Genomic DNA, 20,226 nt, shown 5'->3' on the forward strand with positions numbered 1-20,226 from the left:
AAACAGCCTCTATGAAGAAAACAAGTTTGAACCGTGTTAAAAAAACCAGCTTCTTCAAAACATGTTTATGCTTATGGTGTAAGTTCTCATTGTCTATCTGAGATGTTTTTCTCTGATGCGATTAAATTAAACGTTATGCGTTTTTGTTCTCTGTTGTTTAGCACGGAGTAAGGGAATAATGACTCCCTACTTACTTCCCACGGTCAGGTTCACTGACTGTTTTCACTGCTTGACATCAGAATCCTAATTACAACAGGATTTAAATCACATTAGTAGGGATCGAGGTCACATTGTTAGATGTAGGGTCATGAAGCAGGTCACGCTTTTTAAAAAACTTTATTTGACTACATTGTTGTTTGATGCTACGTCTCTTTTTATTATTATCATCATTGATTTTATCATTATAATCATTAGTGTATATCAAAGAAGTGAATAATGCTTTTCGCGCACGCTGATTGGCTAGTTTGGGAGTGAAGAGCAAGTGCTATTCACCTCCGAGCAGCCGATGAGACAAAATTGCGCAATAAGAGTTTGACTTCCGACCACTTTTTGGTATCTTAAAAAAAGTAGACAATTTATTTAGTTCACAGTCTCGACGTTAGTAGTGAGTCTGTTTGTATTGTTTTTATTATTTTAATTATTAATAGCAATCGAATTTGGAAAGAATGTTCCATCCTCTTATTCAATTTGTACGATGGGAAACTCTTTTCGAGTTTATTGTTTGTGAGCGAGCACAGGAAAATCCCGATAATTCACGAGCAATGAGTGCGTTAACATTTTTATTATTCAAATGCTAAACTGTTGACAACATGCAAAAACACTTCAGCCAGCTTGAATTAAAAATTATAAATTCGCAATCTTACCTTTCAAAACAGATATTCCTCAAGCAGTTGCTTTCTTGGTGTTTTTATGAATTGTATAATAAGTGAGAGAATCAATGTCTGTATCTCACAAATCGTCAAACTTTGAGTCAACCGAAGCTATGGTGTAACGACAGTGGTGTGTTGAATTTACACCATGGCTATTTCACCACGATATTATCATAACCCAAAATCACGTGGTACAAATTAGCCAATCAGAAAATATACAATATAATGGGTTATAAGTCATGGGGTTAGCCGATAGTCTCTACCACCATTGCAATTGAAATACTTGGCTGTAAGTCATGGTGATTATCTGATAATCTTTGTCCTCCACTGTAACTATAGCCGACTCGTAAACTTTTGTCCATTTTTAGCGGAACACAAGCCAGAAAATAAAACAAATCAATAAGTATTCGAATTCACGTTCTCTGTTTACTCAGATGTCCTTTCATTTATTTATCTTTGTATTTTTGTTCGTTATCCATCAGGATAAAATCTTTTCATTGATCATAATTTCCTTTGTAGAGGGTCTTTTTTGTTGTTTGGTCGGGTTTTGTCGTCCGACACTTTTGACGGCACACATCAATGCATGTAAAAAAAAAAAGGCAGACAAAAGAATCAAACAGCTATGCAATAAACCTTTAAATTAAAAAAAGTTAAAACCATAAAAAATAAAGCTGTTTTCAAAGAAAAAAAAACGTTGCCATAAATATCACAATAAACAGCTCGCGATAGCAACGAGTATTTCAAAGCATATCGTTCTCCTTTTTCCTAGAATGTTGCATTTTTAAGTTGCGACGGTTCTAGAAAATGCCATCTCGAGTTACGACTTTCTGGGCAAAATGACTCTGTCTCATATCCGAGCAAATTCAGGAGATAATTGGTTGGTATTGCAGCAGAAGTGTTATCTTTCGCTAAAAAAACTTTACACCTGAAAACAAATATTCAATAAGGCAATCATTTCTGAAAGATATTAAGCGGATATCGCAGCGGCCACTTTTTCTGAGTCGGTGTCATTAGCTCAGCTGGCACAAGCTTTCTAGGGCGCCTTTACGAAAAATTAAGGGAAAAAGAACCCATATTCAAGTTGCTTTGACTATTTATTTAAGATCTTCATCAAAACTTCAATAGCGTAGTTTGTGTGATAATACAAACTGTTGAAACGCAAATTTGTATTTGATCAGGTGCGTGGAAGCTATAAATGCACTCAAATTGCAGAGTGAAATTACATAAAGAAATAACGAAATGGTAGAAAAAAATTATTTCCGAGGCTAAATGGGTTGTCAAAAAATAAATTATTTGATCTGCTATAACTTAATGAAAGCTGTATACACGACTTAGAGAAAAACCACATCATGCTGAATCGGTGCAGATGGAGTCGTGCAGAACTCGCTTAGATAATCAATATTTTAGTATCTATCGTTTTGGCACCCGCTAAGACCTGCTAAGAAGCCGGCAGAATTGTTTTAATCTTTAATAGTATTTACATCTCTCAAGGTGAAATAGTTAGATGACAGCATCGATGCCGCGAAGGCCACAGAAACTGTTTCTCTCTCGCTTCCTTGGGAATTGGTTCATATTTTGATGTTTTTTTTTTTGTGGCCTGAGGCGTTTAAGAAACTACTCCACCACTTAGATTAACTTTCTCTCGACCAAATTTGAGGATTTTTCTAAATTTGAATTTGAAAAACTCATAGAACTATCGTCAATCTTGTGCTGCACAAAAACTAAAACTGTACCTTGCTTTCTTTCCTCGTTAATTGTTTGGATTAGTTTCAGATCTATTTTGGTTATTATAGTGTACGAGTACGAAAGAAAACATGTCGACCATTTCTCTTTGTTTCAACCTACTCCGAGAATTCACAATACCTCTGACACATTAAGAGAACTCTCGCCAATCTAACTTTATACACAGACGTAAACTGCTCTCTACCTACTTTCCACGGAAATTGTTCGGATGCGATCTATTTTTGTGATTATAAGTGCTAAGGTGGGCATAAATCCACCAGTCCGACCTATTCATGTTGTTTCAGCTTGCTCAGCTCCGAGAATATAAAAATTCCCTTTCGTATTTTCACAGAACTCTCGCCGGTCTGGCTCTAACCATAAACTTGCGGCCCAAACAAATCCAGCCAGGACTGGACGAACGGATCGTCGCTCTGGCTCTTAATGTATTGATTAGCTTCCTTGTGAGCATTCTTAATCTTTTCGGGAACGCATTGCGCCTCGCTGTTTGTAAAGAATTCAGGAAAAAAAAACTCAACTTCGGAAATATCTTTTCTGACCGCCGGAGATTTCAGCGTCAAAGCGTCAGCATTTGAGTTTTTGTCCATACCCGTGGGTTTTGTTGATACTTTCGGTTTTTCCCGCCAATGTGATGTCGTGGATAACTGTGTTTCTGGCGTTGCGTGGGAGGAAACGACTTGTTCTACGCGGGGGCTACGTGCAACAGATCTTTCTGCTGGAGGAATTTTACCCAGTGTTCTTGCTGCAGTACAGGCACCACTTGAAATTTGTTCTTTCACTGGAATCGAGACCGCTAACGAATTCTCATTTTCGTCCTGTGTCTCCGCTATTTCGATTATTGTATTTAGCCTTCTGGAGCGAATATAGTTTGATTTTTTCAGCATTTCCCTCATTTCTGTCAATTCTCTTTACAGCAAGCTATGTGGAGAATGTACACGAATTGTGCGGCTACTGTTGAATGATTATCTAACCAAGCAGACTCTTTGATGTCTAGATATATCTTCCACGAAGTACAAATTGCATGCGGAATTAAAATATTATTCATTGCTTAGCAACTAAAGGTGACTAATTGGTCCAAAAATAGCTGTTATTCATGTTTGCCCTTTTAAGGAAACAGGGTGCAGACAGCTGAATGTTCTTTTCTAATGTTGATTAAAAACATCATTCTGTTTGGTTTGTTTTTAAAAGCTTCTTTCATTTTATGGACAATTCCCCAAAGAAAAGACAATTTAACAAGGACTCAATGATAACTTCGAAGTTTATTCGAAAACAAAATGAAATTTTATTCATAAACTCAGTTGTCATGTTATGGAAAATACATTGTTATCTTTTAGTGATCGTTCTAGGGAATTCTTTTTACTAACAAATTTGCTTTTCGTTCGCAAATAGCTTTCAAATTATGGCTATTCCAGAGGATAACTTAGTTAGGTGATATTTCGTTTAAACTCTAAGAAAGCCCACAGAGTATGATCGCTAATGCGCCCTAATGCTTTTAAAATTTAGTGTCCATACATAATTCGGCGCCTTGCTAAATATTCGAAGGATTAGCATTTCAACAGTCACCATAGGAATATATATAATTTTGATCTCGGCTACGAATGAAATATAGATATCAATGTTTTTGAGGAACGCAATACTTATGAAGATTCAAGTAATCCGGCTTGTTTAGTTGCGAAATCTGCAATTTTTTTTTGTTACAATGAGCAAATTCACGTGGAAAAAAAGTAGTTTCGAATTGCTTTCTTAAATGACGAGTTAAAACATTACATAAGCTCTTCAATTTTAAGTTATGAATTTGTAAATGTGTCTCTTAAAACTGCTGCTATTAATAGTACATCATTTTGAGCAATATGTCCATTACCGTCGCAGACGGCTTTTTACAACTGTCATCAGAAATTTCTAGTAAAGAAATAAAACTTCATGTCTATTTTTAGGTAGTGTGGAACGGGAAATCCTCTTTCACCTAAAAAAAGATATAGAAAGCCCTCTGATGTTTTTGTTACATGTCGCTTGCTGTCTAGCATGAAAATTCTGTAGATGGTCTTCGATCTGAACCATAAAAAGTTTCTGCAGAAATAAAAAAGATCTTTGAAATAAAACGCCACAACTTTCAAACAAATGAAATTCTCTGCGTGAGGATTTTATGTAAATTCATATTCCTTACGCTGGAAATCATTCCAAATATATATCTGCGAATGCTCTACCATACAGTACCCGTCTAAATAGCGAGATAAGTGAGAAAATTAATTTTTTTCTGTTTAAATTCTACTGCTTAAAAAAGCTAAGTTTATTTACCACAAGAGATTATAAACAGTCTACAATGTCTTGGTTCCCATCAGAAAATAAAGTCATCTCGAACTGCAACATTACCTGTCCCACAGGAAACACCAAAAAATTGCATCTGCGAAAAATCAAATAGAAAAAAAGAAGCTACAAATGTTTCATTATGCTATTCAACATTGACTTTTAATCACATGGGAATTTCAGCGTTGTAAAATAAAGTAGAGGTCTACATTTTCATCTAGAAGTAGTAGTGTTGCACAATTAAGCTAATGTCTACAAAAGATCATTGAAACATCATGGTCATATTTACCACGCGTCTGACCACGTTTGGGGCAATTATTTCTACTTTGCACCATTAAATGGTCTTAGTCTATATTTATTTAACTGAGAGAACTCAGTTTTTTCTCAATTTAAAGCAAATACAAAAAATTATCGAAGAGCGCCACGCTAATGTGCAAAGAATTGACCATTTCCCTTCTGGACGAATTTCAACTTGAGTAACGGACTTAAAAACCGGCACATGCGAATGTGCGCCCTAATCGCACATGAAGTTTTGGCGCAATAAGGTTGTGCAATGTACAATTAGTAAGAATTTATTGTGAAAAAGACTAGAAACAATTAACTGAAGTTTTAACGCCTCAGAAGATGAGGCTTTTTAAGTCACGTGGTTCTCCAACTTTCATCCACCGAACCAACATATTTGTGAGCTCTGACCTTTGGCCTAATTTCCAGAATTTCATTCTGACCTAACCATTTCTTTCAATACATTTCTTTGTTCTTGGGGGTAAAGAATATCGAGGTCCAAAATAATAACAATTTTTAAACTTGTCCAAAAGTAAATTTACGGAACTAGTCATAAAGACAGAAATTAGAAGCTTAGGAGTGGAACATGCACTATTTCTTGAGTGCAATGACTTACAAAAGAAACAAGTTATACACCTAAAGATATGTAGAATATATATATATATATATATATATATATATATATATATATATGCAGTTATATATATATATATATATATATATATATATATATTTATATATATATATTCATTAACACTATATATATATATATATATAAATATACTATAAATATACATACATATATATATATATATCTATTTGCGCACGCTCACAAGGTTACTAGTTTGAGTACTTTAGCATGGCTTTGATGATACCACAAGTGTGGGATCATTATATGTATATATATAAAAATCAATTAGTATTCAGTATAACGAAGGAGTTTTAAAATTGGTACTTGTCGTTGAATTGCGAATTCATTGTTCTAGGGTGGTGGAAGGCGGCTTTAAAACCATCGTGGATATGGTTTCTTTAACTTCCTTTTTCTTACGATGGAACAATGAATAATATTGGCGTCTCTCACTCCGAGAAGGAGTTAAAACTATAAAAATTTCAACTGGTGCGTGTAGCAAGAAGACACTTAACTATATAGAATACGGTGAGCACAAATATTGGTGAATCATTGCGTGATGCTTCGTTAGAGTTAGGTCACAATTCTCCCGCTACATGTCTAAAACATTTACTTTACGTTTCACCTTAGTTTCAATTAGGAAAAGAATATAGATATTCACAGGAATTATAATGAATGCTCATGTTCCATTGTTTGCTATTATTGTTGAAGTCAGCATCTTATCATTTTGCTCGTTTACTGAGGAGTGTAGACAGAACAACAAGAACAGTGAACAATGAAAAAAAAGAAAAAACAAAGATATATTCCAGCGCTTAATTTGGAGGAATATTTCTTTTTCGTGTAACAAATCAGGAAAGCTAAGTTTTAAGTGCGAGATTCACTAGTTTACGTCACCTCATTCATGTTTTTTTTAAAAATTGTGTTAATTGTGTTTTAGCTATCTGTCAATTACGCACGTAGGTTAGCCACCGATAAAAGCCCCTCCATACCGTCTGTGGTACTGACAAGTTCATATAAATGCAAACATGGGAAGAAGAAAAATCATGAAAAGACTATTACAATAGCATTTTTGAGCGTTCATTTCTCTGTGTGGAACTCATCATGTATAATTGAGGTTTATTTGGAATTTTAATTTTTTTGTGTTTTATTGCACGTCTATAGAGATGCTTTTACCGTCGTAATGAGAAACAACTCGTCAAGACTTCCTAAGGTGTCGTTCATTTAGAGACTGAGTTCATTTGTATCTTTTGTCTTCAGCAGATAACAAAGCTTTATCTTAAATTCAATATTTATCACTGAATTGACCGAGAAAAGTTTAATTTATCCGTTTCATTCGCACGTACCATCGAAATAATTGTTATTACTATCGCTCCAATTTAGCTGGTTGTGTGCCATGGATGTTTTAGGATTTTGTTAAAGAAAAAATAAGCGGATACTTTAATATGAGTTGTTAGTAACTTTGGCTGTTGTCTGTAACCCTTTCTACAGAGAGTGATTTAAAAAGATTCTGATACTGGGTTTTGTGGTATCATCTGACGTAGCTATTAAAGTAAGAATGTGCCGATTTACGGGATCTAAACACAGAGGTTATTCACCGATTCGTTCAGTGAATTTCACTCATTCGCGTCGACTTCCAATTGTTCTCGAGGTCACTGAATAGACGGAATCAAATAAAAGTCTTACTGAAGTGAAGAAAAGCAGCAAGGGGTCGACGGAGTCCGATCTGAAGAGAATGTTTCATCACCCTCTTTTACTACGATGAAAGTTTCTAAGCTCAGGATGGCGGAAAGACGTGGGCGAGGTATCATTCCGTCGCTGATGAAACCTCAGGCATCACTTCCATACCAGCAAATCCAAGACGGACGGAATAATTTTTTAAGAACTCCCTATGTCGACTTTCGCCCAGTAGAGAGCACGAACACGTCTTTTATACAGAGTCGAATTTTGCCTTCAACCAAGAAGACACAAGTAAAACTGATAAGCACAGACACTCAAGCACCAAAGCTAAGCGAGATAGCTGCTTGGATTGAGTTTCAGTTTGGATAAAAAAAGAAATGTAAAGTTGTTACGATTTGGTTAGTAATATATTTAGCAGGATGGAAAAACAGACAACAGCTAACAAACAGGAGAAATAAGTATTTATTTAAAATTTTTCAAATATTTGATCGCTCCCTGCCAAAAGATCTACTAGTAGTCATAAATGTAAAAATTTTTTTCAATCTGGTGAGCCAAAGGCAGCAATATACCTTCAGAGCTTCAGTGGAAATAAATCATTCAATGAGGGCAGAAGTCGCATTAAACTCTTCTTCCTGAGAAAAGTATCAGTTGGTATAATTCATTGATAATCGAGGCGGTCCAAATGGTCTCAGATTTGAATTCGGATTTAGGTTCCACCGATACTTTTTTCCTGCTGTATATTTCATGTCCTGGTTGTATATTCTTATGCCTTTCTGTCGACTGTAAAATACTATTCTTGAAATAGCAACTTTCATCGCTCTGTTGTTCAGTAGTTTGATTAGAAAAAGAAACACATTTCACAAACTTTCAGCAGCTTAGAAATATCATGGCATGAAACCAAATCACTATAAAAACGCAAAGTATCAAAATCTTGGCCTCTGGTAAATTCTTTTCGCATATCTAAAAATGTCGCCAATTTCCCACGTATTATTCTGATAACAAAGAACCTCTTCACAAAAGGAGTATAGCGTACAGTTTTTTATACAACTGCATGATGTATGTTTATATTAGAATGCTTTATATTGCTATATAATGATGGAACTAGATTCAGGTTGTAAACAATGACCATTGTACTGAACTTTCAACTGATAAAACCGATGAATAAATTCTAGTAGCACTGGCGGTGCGTGGTTTACTGTCGAGATCTTCTTTGTTATTAAGATGAGGTGAACCCCCATGTTGTCAAGTAGGTTTGTGATTCAAATTATTCACAGAGCCTTGCGGGAGTCATATATTTGTGGGCGTCTTTACATCAATTTATCTCTAAAAATTGAGAATTGTTCTTTAAGTGTCTTTCTGTGATGGTGTAACATGTTACACGCTTTTATTTATTCTGCAGGAAAAAATAGAACGACACTTACGATATAAAGCAGAGATCACCAAGAAGCTCGATAAAAAAAAAAACCTGATAGCAATTTGTGCTAAAAGGGGTTCTGGTTTAAAAAATAAATTAAGCTGTTTTTTTGAGAAATGAAAAAAAAATTGAGTAAATTAATATGAGTAAATAAGTGATTTCCCTCCATGATAAAGGAAATATTAACCAGATATACATGGAGAGGAAACAACAGAAAAAATTTCAGATAATCGAAAAAAAATATCAGAGCAAGCTCGGCAAAAGCAAAACCCAAGGGAGTTTCAGGAAAGGCCAAATGCTGAAAATGCTGTTCCCTTTAATAAGAAAATGAGAGGAAAATTCTGAGAGTTTAATTCTCAACCTTGAGCATGTTTTGTACGATAGGATATTCGATTGTGCAGTTTGCCACGTTCATAAGTAGAGATTACTTCAAAACTACAATATTTGCGGCATCGGAAATTAAAATTCTCTCAGTAGGTGTCAAATACGTAAGTACCTTGTATTTGTTTTTGTTTTTTAACGTGGCAGAATCAAGAGAGGTCGTGAACAAATACACGTCTTCTCAAGTTTGTTTTTAAGTCAGTTCGAGATCTCCAGCCGTGAGGAGAGCAATCTTACGACTTTTTTGCTCTGTTTCAACCTACGTAATTTCTGAAAGTTTAAAAATAAATCATTTGCCGACACTTAGCATGCTGTTATATCGCCAAAATTTTCGAGTATAGATTGAAAAGCAGTGAGAAATCTTGATGGGCGATACTTCAGATTTCTCTCCATTTGAAAAGTTAGCGCAAAAAATGAAGACTTTGACGTGCAAAAGTGTCATAGCTATTCAAAATTCTAGTCAGGGACTGGTGAAAAGTGGATCTCCTCGTTATACAAATTTTATTGTACTAGATCTGTACGTCACTATTTTATGAAAACGGGAAATAACAGAGCTATTATCCAGCTCTTTTGACTAAAATAAGGCTAAGTCAACGGAGGATATATCAAAGAGAAAAAATGTTGCACTGCATTTCACCTTTTGCAAGAGTACAGCGAGTGTATCCAGCCAGCTCTGGTAGCCAATCAGAACTCGGGACATAGAAAAATACCTCATTCCTCCTGAAGAATCATATGACAGATAGGAAAATAATCTTCCCGAATTCTGTGTTTATTGGTGGCTCAAGTTACGAGACATGAATATTCAAAGAACAAATACGTCTTTCTAACCGAGTTCGAGCGCCGTACTGTTTTCGCGAGTCGTGAAATAGACTAAGGTCCGTTAAAGTTACCTATCATAGCACGAGTGGTGATTGCCAGATATAATAAGAATCTTTGTGCACGAAAATGAATAGGTAGCTTGCTTTACATGTAGGTGTAATTTCAGTCTTAGTCTCTTGTGACTTATCTGGACCAATTCACTCGATGAGGGTTTGGAGCTCAATTATTTTTTCCCATTTTGGGTGATTCTCTTCATCTCTGACTGTAATGAAGAAAAATAAAAGATCATAGACCCTTACATTTTGAAATACCGGCTTCGAAACTTTACCTGAGCTATTTTCTTTCCCAATCAGTTTTATTACTGGAACATGAGCGGCGCAAAATACCTGAGATTGTCAAGATTCAAGGTCTACTCAGTATTTTGTGCTCTTACACTTATTTTACAATGTCGTCTGAGGAGCAGAGCTTGTAAAACTCTATCAAGGCATGAAACATTGGGCACTGAAATTCAAATTTGAATTTTAGAATTATGATAATAAGAGACGACTCTAATCATTTTCCCCAAGGTCAGATTTTCATTTATTTCAACTTAAGTTAAATGCGATCGTTATCAATGATACAAGTGCCCTTGCTATCATTATAATGTGGCTACCAGAGAAACTCAAGGATTTGAACAATTTCAAAATGGTCTTCACTTTTTTTCAAACGATCGAACACTTTTTTAAGTTCATGCTCTTGCAATGTTTATGAAAAACTTCGGCGGTGGAGTGTTCGCACAAAGCTTAGGTAATAAAAGTGACTCTGCTAACACTCCTGGTGGCCTCACGTTAGGAAATGCCGACAAAGGAAAGGAATATGGTCTAGAAAAGAATACACTTTTCACAAACAGATTCTAGAACATTTATTCAACTGTTGTGACCTTTATTTTTCAGAAAAATAATAAAAAAAAAAGCAGAGGTAAGCTCTATTTGTGGAGTAATCAGTATTTGTTCCACATTTAATCACTTGAGATTCTATTAGAATCACTGCCTCCGCCGCCGAGAATTTTATCACCATAAAAGGTAAAGGCTCTTCACCAGTTTTATTGTTACTTAGGTAAGACAATTAAAGCAATCCATGGACCGGCTTTTTGTCGGCTTGTCGACATTGCCTTTTACGTCCAGATGTTTAATCAGAAACTATGATATTAAAATTCTGGTCACGTTTTCAACCGTAAAAATTATGTTCTTTCAATCGCTAAAAAAAATTGAAACAAATATGAAATCTTGATAAAATTACTCTTAAAACCACGTAACTTCAGCCATCACCATATAATTTTTTGCGAAAAGTTTGTCGACGTATTTCAGACGGAAAGTGTTTATAATTGTTTTTGCTTTCCTAAAAGTTCTACTGTTACGAATAAAAAAGTTTGATATCTGCCAAGCATATTACATGATTATGTAAATATCACTTTGACGTGTTCTCGCTTTGAGGTCCTGACAGCATAATTAAATTACTGCTATCAGTGCTGTGCTGTCTTATAAACAAGCAGCGCCTTGGCTACACTTACACGGAAAGAACTCCGTTTGGTTCACACTTCTTTGGAGTACACTCATCGATTCTTCTATCACTCTTGGCTTGTTTTTAAGGATACTGGCCCGCAGAGCTAGTCTCGACAGCCATCACAGTGTAACTCGCAAAGCATCAGTTGTCCCCGTGCTTGGAGAAACTATTTCGAATATCGATTTATCGCCGAAAACCTGATAGGTCTGAAAAGTGAAAAGTTCAGGTCAAAAGTTAAAATTTGATGTGATGGATGTATCTGCAATGCAGAACGTTCTCCAAACCCATTTGGTATCACCCACCATCGCCAAAGAAAAACTACAATTTGATAAAAAGACACCACGCAGAAGTCTAGCCGAGATGAGTTGGCAAAAGGGTTCCAAAATACTTCCAGATTTTTTCCCACCAAACACCACGCAAAAGAAAAGTTTAAGACAACAAACAGGTCTTTCTGCTGTCAAAAGAGTTACAGTGATAAAGCAGTACTCGTGGGAAAATGAAGAGAACGGTTTCTCTGAGGCCCAAACCATTGCTGAATCGTGGCTGATGTATTATGGTTTCGATGGCCTCGATGTGAGAATTTCAGCCCGTTTATGATGTTAAAAACGTGCATTAATACAATTCTATTTCTATGTTTGACTCTTGTAAGCTAGAAAACGGATATGAGTCTGATTTCTCTGTTGTTGTATGTTGTCACTGAACGCCATAATTCAGCATCAATACGAATATATGCAAATAATTTATGAAGTTACTTAGGATTTTGATTTACCATACTTTGGATTTTTTCATGAAGGCTTTTCCATTCATAATGATGACTGACTGAACCAATACCTTGATTTTACCACGTAAACTATGTTCAAAAGCAAAGCAGTGCTTATTTCCTATCATAATTTATCAGAGATACGTGCTTCGATTATAGAATCTGAAAATATCGACTACAACTTTGATTGATAACATTGTCTTCCAAACCTAATGGCCTATCGTATCATGGTCAAACCATGATTAAGTCCATTTTAATATATAATAAACGTGATCGCCAAATTTTACTTCTGACTTTCGCAGTTTCTTCCCAATCGCTTATATAGATTGTCGAAATTGGAAAATATCTCCCACTCAAAAAAATGCAAATATGTTCACAGTATTGCAGAAACGACTGAGAGTCAACTGCAAAATCACAACTGTCGTTCGCTGGTTCAAGCGATGCGTGGCTCTAAAGCCAAAGAGATTTAATGTATCAGAGATTTCTAACCTTTCCCCGACCTGAAAATATTTGATAGCGCTAACCTGAAATACGCAAAAGCTGGGTTTGAATACGCACATCAATTACAGCATGCATTTCCTTTAGAATCCCAATAAGTCTGTAAGATCATTATTTCCGGCTACATAGGCCAAGTTGACTGGATTACTCGGTAACTTTTATGTTAGAGTCTCGCATAAATTTTCAGTGAGGGAAAAAAATAACTTGATAAATTGATTAAAGTTTTAGATGCTGATTAATGAATTTCTCGTCTATCGTTGAAGGTGTTATCGTAAAAGCAGTGAAGAATCAAAACTCAGTCGTTATTGTTATGTCAAAAAATTGATGTCCTTCTCCCATAGATCCGCTTTTATTACTAACTGGCAGTTGTGCTTTTGAAACGCACTAATGACAGTGTGCTAAAACGCACGAATTGCAGCGATCCATCACGGCACTTAAACAGAAACGTGTAAATCACTCAACCTCATCGCTTGACGAATATCAATGGTATAGCAAGCGATCTGTTCGACATCCTTAATGGATAACTTCACAACACAACTGATAGCGACTAAATCGTAATACAAACGATTCATGCTGTTGTTCTTTTCAAAGAAAAGAACAAGATTGTGTCGACAGAAATCACTTTTGCCGCTTCGGTTGTTTCTTGTAGTCATGTTTCTGTTGGGCAAAGTGAGCCACCTGCTTCTCGACACAAGTTAGTACCGAAAAGCTCAAGATTTCCTCCCTATTGAAAGGCAGTTAAAAAATTTACTTGTAGCGCTGCTACCACCAAAAATGGCGGAAATGAGAAAAAGTGGAAGGGAAATAAAAGTCTTAGTTGTCCAATTTGCTTGCAATGCAGGATAAACGTGTTTTTGACTGTTTTTTTGATGTGTTTTTAACGCGTAACTATAATAACTCGCAATCGAGGCTTAGTCAATTATTCACTAAATGTTATTTCATCAATTACTTTGGCCTGTCTTCAACACTTGCCTGTTAATCAACAGAGTGAAAAGGATTTTCACCACAGAAACAGGATCGTCAGGAGTTTCATCACAGCACTATCGAGTCACAGATGGCACTGTTCTATATTTTGGGGTTGATTGAGAAGCGCGTCATTGCAACAGAAAAACACATTAGTTCTTTTCTGCAGGTTAACATGATTCTTCAGACTTTATACATGCCGTGAGTGATAATGATGGAGAACAGAATGACTATAAAACACCAAAATCAGACAGAAGATTATCACAACAAAGTCAAAAAACATTTTTAAAGGCTGCGAAGAAAAATTCCCAAAAAATGTCTAAGAAATAGCTGTTCTAGTTGAAAAACTACGGTTTGTTTTCTCGCCAATTCGAATTCGAAGAGAGTTGTTAAAAAAATATGTGCAGCAGTTTTTAAGCGCTGCATTTGGCCCTTTTTTTTAAAAGGGTAAAGCTGTCAAGGTGGCACCCTCTGTCAATTTCATTTTCTCTAGCCGTCTGGCTGATCGTCAAAACGGCACGAAATATGTAAAGTTGTGCTTATTTACATCGGAGTTTTCTCAGTTTCAACCAATGGGATCAAATCACAGTAAATCTACTCACAGCAATCAGATAAGAGAACAGATATAACAAGTTTGTGCTCAAGAGTCTCAAGAGCATCGCCTTCGTTCGTGCCACAAAGGCTCTAGAGTTTTGCACATTACCTCAGTGCAATTCTTTCACACACATCTTTTGAGTGGCGTAGAAGTCCAGAGAGAACACAACGCCATACATCGAGAAAAGAAGACATGGAATCGTCCGTGACACAAAAGATCTCCTATGTTCCTCTGGTTTCGTCTTACAGCAGCCGCAGTAAACGTAGATTAAGTCGCTCTGAGCGCACACAGAAACGTCGGGAGGTATTTCGTCGCAAAGGTTCCAAAATACTTCCAGACTTTTTCCCGCCTGACGAGCTGACGAAGAAAACTATGAATGATGAAAAGTTCGATCCTTCTAAAGGCACAGACGTAAGGAAATATTATTCTTGGGAGAACGAAGAAAAAGGCCGATCTGAAGTGGAAAAAATCAAGGAATCTTGGATGATGTACTTTGGCCTTACCAAGGCATGATTCTTCTCTAAGCTTTGACTGTAACTACGTGATGTTCTCTTTGAAATTAGATGTTCTCATAAGCATTCAAATCTGATCGAGATTAATTTTTTTTCTCAAAGAGTCATTCAGTTTTAGGTGGCTAACAAATATGATTAGAGACGTGGTCAACTAAGGAAAAGGATGAACCATTTTGAAGAAAAGGGAAATCAATTATTGTGTGTTTTTACTTTTCAATATTTTTGCCTCATTTCTTGCTTAATCAATACTGTTTTCAGCGTTTTCCTCAAATATGGTAGTGTATGGAACAAAATGTCGGAACTAAGTGACTTTGAGTCGAGATTATCTCACACGTCAACGGATCAAAAGATATTATGCAATAAAATCAATATTGTTCATTTGAGATCGACCAATAGGATTGTATGTTCATTAACAAAATGAAGGATTTGCCTCAAACAATCGATCTCAATGCAAATAATTGCTAAGGCACTGATTCGTTTGTGAATTATAATTATTTCATAGGTGAAATAAAACAAATACTGCCATGACCAGGATTATATGAATTCGACTCTCATTATCAAAATTAAGCAATCATTGGATTTCGGCGTCAAAGAACTAGAAAATGGAACATCAAATGTTCTCGATATGAACTATACGCAGCATGATTAAAACGCTGAAAACGAGTTGAGGTACTTTTGTTTTCGAGGCCAGATATTTAGATCAATCAGTTAAGTTTTCGGCAATTTTAATGTTTTGTTGCACCATCGAGGCCAGGTTCGTCTGTAAGTCATTAAGTTCACTTAATCTCAAAGCAAGTCTTAATTTATAATAATTTATCATCTTGGATTATAAAAACGATTGTAGAACATAATTTAAAATAAAATAAAGCGAAAATACTACGTTAGTTGCGTGTTAATCTATTTGAATTATACAACGGTCAAAATGCATAGCGTTATATTTCTTTTTTCTCATGCATTGCTACTATCAGGAAACGCCCTTGCTTTTTAATGACACCGCGTTAATATGTTCACCTGGAAAATTTAGCCCGACTGGAGAGGAATAGCAAAAATTTCAGCACGTTCGGCAATTAAAAAAATCAATTTGTCTTATCGTTTTGTCACCCAATTCGACTTGATTTGCATAGACCTGAAACAGGTCTTGACGATATAAATTAAACAAATGATAAAACAGATACTGATAATGGTAAGATGTTGACCATTTTTAAAATATGAATTTTCCCCATTCCAGTTCTTCTCTATGTCCTACATGTCATATGATTCAACTGATCTTTTCGGGCTAAATCATGAAGTCATGGAGAACTCGTGTTACTGCCGTTTTCTTGCATATGTGGGTAGAGCCTCTTTTAACGCTGTGAGAATTAACTCTCAACTCCCATGAGTGACCAAGACAATATTTCTCTTACCAATATGAAAATGATACGAATAAATACTAATACCAATAAGGGAATTATGAGTTGATCCAATAATCAATTCTCCAAACGAAAATCATAAGAATTTACGACAAACATCAAGGAGTATCTGTAATAGGATCTTGGTAGTGGAAGGGTTCTCCATTTCAGAAGGTGTGTCACCCTTTTTTTTTTTTTTCAACTTAGCAAACTATGTCATCTATGTATCATTGATTTATCCCGCGTAATTTCGCATATCTTTAGAGCGCGGTTTTACGATTCAACATGTATCAGCAATCAGTTCCAGAACAGTCAAGATTGCGTCAACACTAATGATATATATTCAGGAAGATGAAAATGCGCGTCAAAAAGTTGGAAAACAATAACGAAAACAATTGATGACCGACATAAATTATTCCCGTTTCCCAACAAGTGCAAAAAGTATTTTCCTCACATTTCTCATTTGCATGTTACGTAATGATGGTTACGATAGGGTAGAAAGTCACTGTTATTAATACGTGCACTTTCAGGCCTGGTTACATGACGACATTCAGCAGGAAAGTTTTTTGTGACCATGTGAATGAAAAATTGTTACGTATGGTTCCTCGCAGACCCCTTCGTCCAAAAACTCGTCCGCAGAAGATTTTGAACACGTAAATTTGTCGAGGGCAAATTTGATCGTCTAAATTGGGTGACAAGTCTCCATTCAAAGGTTTCTCTCAAACTGATTTTCATTGGCATCTTTATCTTGATATGGCGAGGAATTTTTCATTGTGCTTGGTTACTGCTAGACAGGAATTCATTCATCAAATATGTAAAGGCACTGAGACCCCAATGGTTAACATACACGGGCGATTTTGTTTATTAGTTCAAAAAAGAGCAAAAGATGCGAGCGCAAAAGAAATGTAGAAAGAAAGATTCAAAGCAAAAACATCACTTTTAAGAATTTCTTCTTGATCCCGTTTGGAACATAAGCTGTGGCTTGTGATTGAACCAAATGCATAAAACTGTACCTCCAACGCATTAAATTATTTTGTCGTTAACTTCTCCAGGTGTTTGTCATGTTGTTAATGCCTTTTTTTTTCGTAAATAACTTATTTTTCTTTATCCAGTCACGTCCTGAGAAGGAACATTGGTTGAACTTTCTAAAATTGAGTGATGACATGGATCTATAGCTTGAAGTTAAAAATGCACAAAACAAAAATATAAAAAAACTGGGGTGAATTAACGTGGACAAAATGCTCTCGGTAACTACTTCCCGATGCTCTGCAGTGGGGCATACGAAACATCAGAGTTGTTAAAGATATTTCATTCGCCCTAATATTAGTCTATGACATTTTTGTCACAAAGCAATACCTCCCTCTCAGTTTCTGACATCACTGAAATGTTGTAGATGCATGAATCAATATACATATCGCTATTTTGCCTTATTTTGCTCTATTAGATTTCCTCATTGCGTGACGAATTAATTAAGAGAAGGCCTTTTTAAGGGTTATGGTATTGACGTCAAACATTTAGTTTAGGGCATAAGACACCTTAAGGAAGACACCAATGAGGAAACACCAACGCTGTTTGTTTAACATAAGTTTAATAAATTCAAAATTTTATCCATTCCTCTGGAATTTCTAGAAAATGAGAACTGTTAATCATTTATAGAAAATAGCGTTGGAAATAGACTTCTTATGACCACATTTGATTATTTTGAGCACGAATACCTCGACAACTAATGGAGAACTACAAGATGTTGTTGTTTCTATTCGTTAGCCACATCAATTTTCGCCAGTAGAGGTACTTCTAACTCCTCTTAAATGCTGTAATTTGATAAAAAATGAATTGCATCGAACAATAAATTGGACTTGTTTGGCTTTTCTATCAAACAGATATAGCTGGTACCCAATTTCAAAATCACTCAAAGCTGTATCAAATATAATGTTGCTAAGTAATAGCCGAAAACAACTACTAAAAGCAAAAGTGCCCTCGCCAGTTTTGTTGGTTTCACACCGAGCGCTTAAAGCTAAAATCGCGCATTTCACTTTTGAGCATTACGTAATCCTGGTTGCTGAAGAGTGAAAAGTCACATGTTGAAGAGCATGTTAACTCCTCGTTACGTAACAATATTGCAGTATAGATTTCCCTTGAGAGACTAGTTTTACCGCCAAGTTTATACTTTATACCCTTTGCTCTTTGAGTGCTGAGCATTTGCGTTTCGACTATAAAGGTTATTATGTGGTGGCATTCTTTGCATTAAATCATTCAAAACAATTCTAAAAGACAAGGAAAAAAACAAGAACAGGACCAAATTCTTGCCACTCTAACAGGATTGTCTAAACTTAATCTGTAACTAAACCGAATGCGTAAAACATCTACTCATATGTTTTTCATTATGGATCTCCGCAGGATGTTTGTTACGCCGAGCAGTCAATAACTTAAAGCTCATTTCGTTTTGATTGATACATCGTACGTTTCCAAATTCGATAAAGGAGCAATGTCGATTAAGTTTTCTGAGGTGGAATAGGCTTCGTGTTTCATACAAGGTATCAGATACTAAAGCTTCCAAAAGAAGTAAAACTTGGAACTAATGATTTTTGGCACAAAGTGTGGAATAAAACTTCTCGGAAGAGTTTTTGACTTCCGATAATTTTAAGTTCAGCATGCAGAGAATTAAGTTCAGCATATAGAAGAGTTGCCTTCGTCGGCGTTGAAGTGGTTGTGAAATAATTAATTTTTTTCACTAGGCATTGTGTTCTGAGCGAAGCAACCCTTTTTTCATTTTCCGAGTATATCTCTGATGCCTCATGAACATAACCCACATGGCACTTCTTTTCATTTGCTTTATTTTTTGGTTTACTTTATCAAAGCGTGCCCACGAGCATCTTCGAAACTACGTCAGTAATATGAAGACTATTTTTAGTGAAAATGTTATTGACGTCATCCCCTCAGTGCTGCTGTGAGGGTCCATTAGAGAGTGTACCACTGATAAAACACCAACGCTGTTTTTTCAATGCAATAGTTGATTTAATATACACTTTGTTCTGGAATTTCTCGGAATGTGATTTATATAACATTTATAGCACTGAAGTCTTCCTCTGAAGACCATATATGGTAATTTGGCAGAACGAATAGCTACCAATATTACAAGACGCAAGTTTCTTTATTATTGTAAATGAAAAATTTTACTTTTAATAATCTGCCGAGGAAACTTTATACCATTTGCCCTTTGAGTGCTCAGCATAAAAAAAAATATGCGTTTTGACCATAAAGGTTATTATGTGGGTGGTATTCTTTGCATTAAATCATTCAAAACGAAACTTAAAGACAAAACAAAAAACCAAGAACAGGACCAAATACTTGTCATTTTCACTGGATTGCCTAAAGTCAAGCGGTAACTTACCCGAATGGCACTGAAGTCTTTCTCTGAAGGCCATACATGGTCTTAACGGATAGCCACAAGGCATTACTGTATCTGTCTTGCCGAAGGAAAACGTAGCTGGTCGAGGCTAATGTGAATTATGTGCAATTCTGCCAACATCCTTCGTTCAAATCACTTTAAAAAAGCCTAGTGAAAAAAAAATGAATAAAGATGTTCCTGAAAAACAGCGACAGTATGAAGAACAAATCGCTATTGAGTAACCCAGCCCCCGCACGTGTTAGTGCTGCTTATGGCGGAAGAGAAGTTTTCATCTTCTATTTCGCCTCGCGTTCAACATTGTGCATGTCTACCTCACGTTACTTATTTTTTATTCTAACTTTTTCTTGTCTTCCCTGCGCATAAGATAAACTTAAAACTGATTCTGAGTAAAAAATCTGTAGGTTTGTTGCTGCCTGTGGATGTTTCTCTGATTAGATGAGCCATT

General features: G+C 35.8%; 2 long non-coding RNA genes across 3 annotated transcripts; one reads left to right on the plus strand and one right to left on the minus strand.

Annotated features, from left to right (window-relative positions):
- Positions 1-3,867: 3,867 nt before the first annotated feature.
- On the minus strand, positions 3,868-19,954 carry LOC149047920 (uncharacterized). Of its 2 annotated transcripts, none has more exons than XR_016184882.1 (3): positions 19,764-19,954; positions 4,980-5,010; positions 3,868-4,676 (listed from the first exon to the last, which is right to left on the minus strand). It is a non-coding gene; the product is annotated as an uncharacterized LOC149047920 (long non-coding RNA). The 2 variants fall into 2 exon arrangements; XR_016184883.1 differs by lacking the exon at positions 19,764-19,954 and adding an exon at positions 9,933-10,032 and having other exon boundaries at positions 4,905-5,010.
- Positions 6,126-8,679, plus strand: LOC149047921 (uncharacterized). The gene is made up of 2 exons (XR_016184887.1): positions 6,126-6,351; positions 7,312-8,679. It is a non-coding gene; the product is annotated as an uncharacterized LOC149047921 (long non-coding RNA).
- Positions 19,955-20,226: the final 272 nt, after the last annotated feature.

This window comes from Pocillopora damicornis, chromosome 3 (assembly GCF_964200805.1).
Source record: "Pocillopora damicornis chromosome 3, jaPocDami1.2, whole genome shotgun sequence".
NCBI lineage: Eukaryota > Metazoa > Cnidaria > Anthozoa > Scleractinia > Pocilloporidae > Pocillopora > Pocillopora damicornis.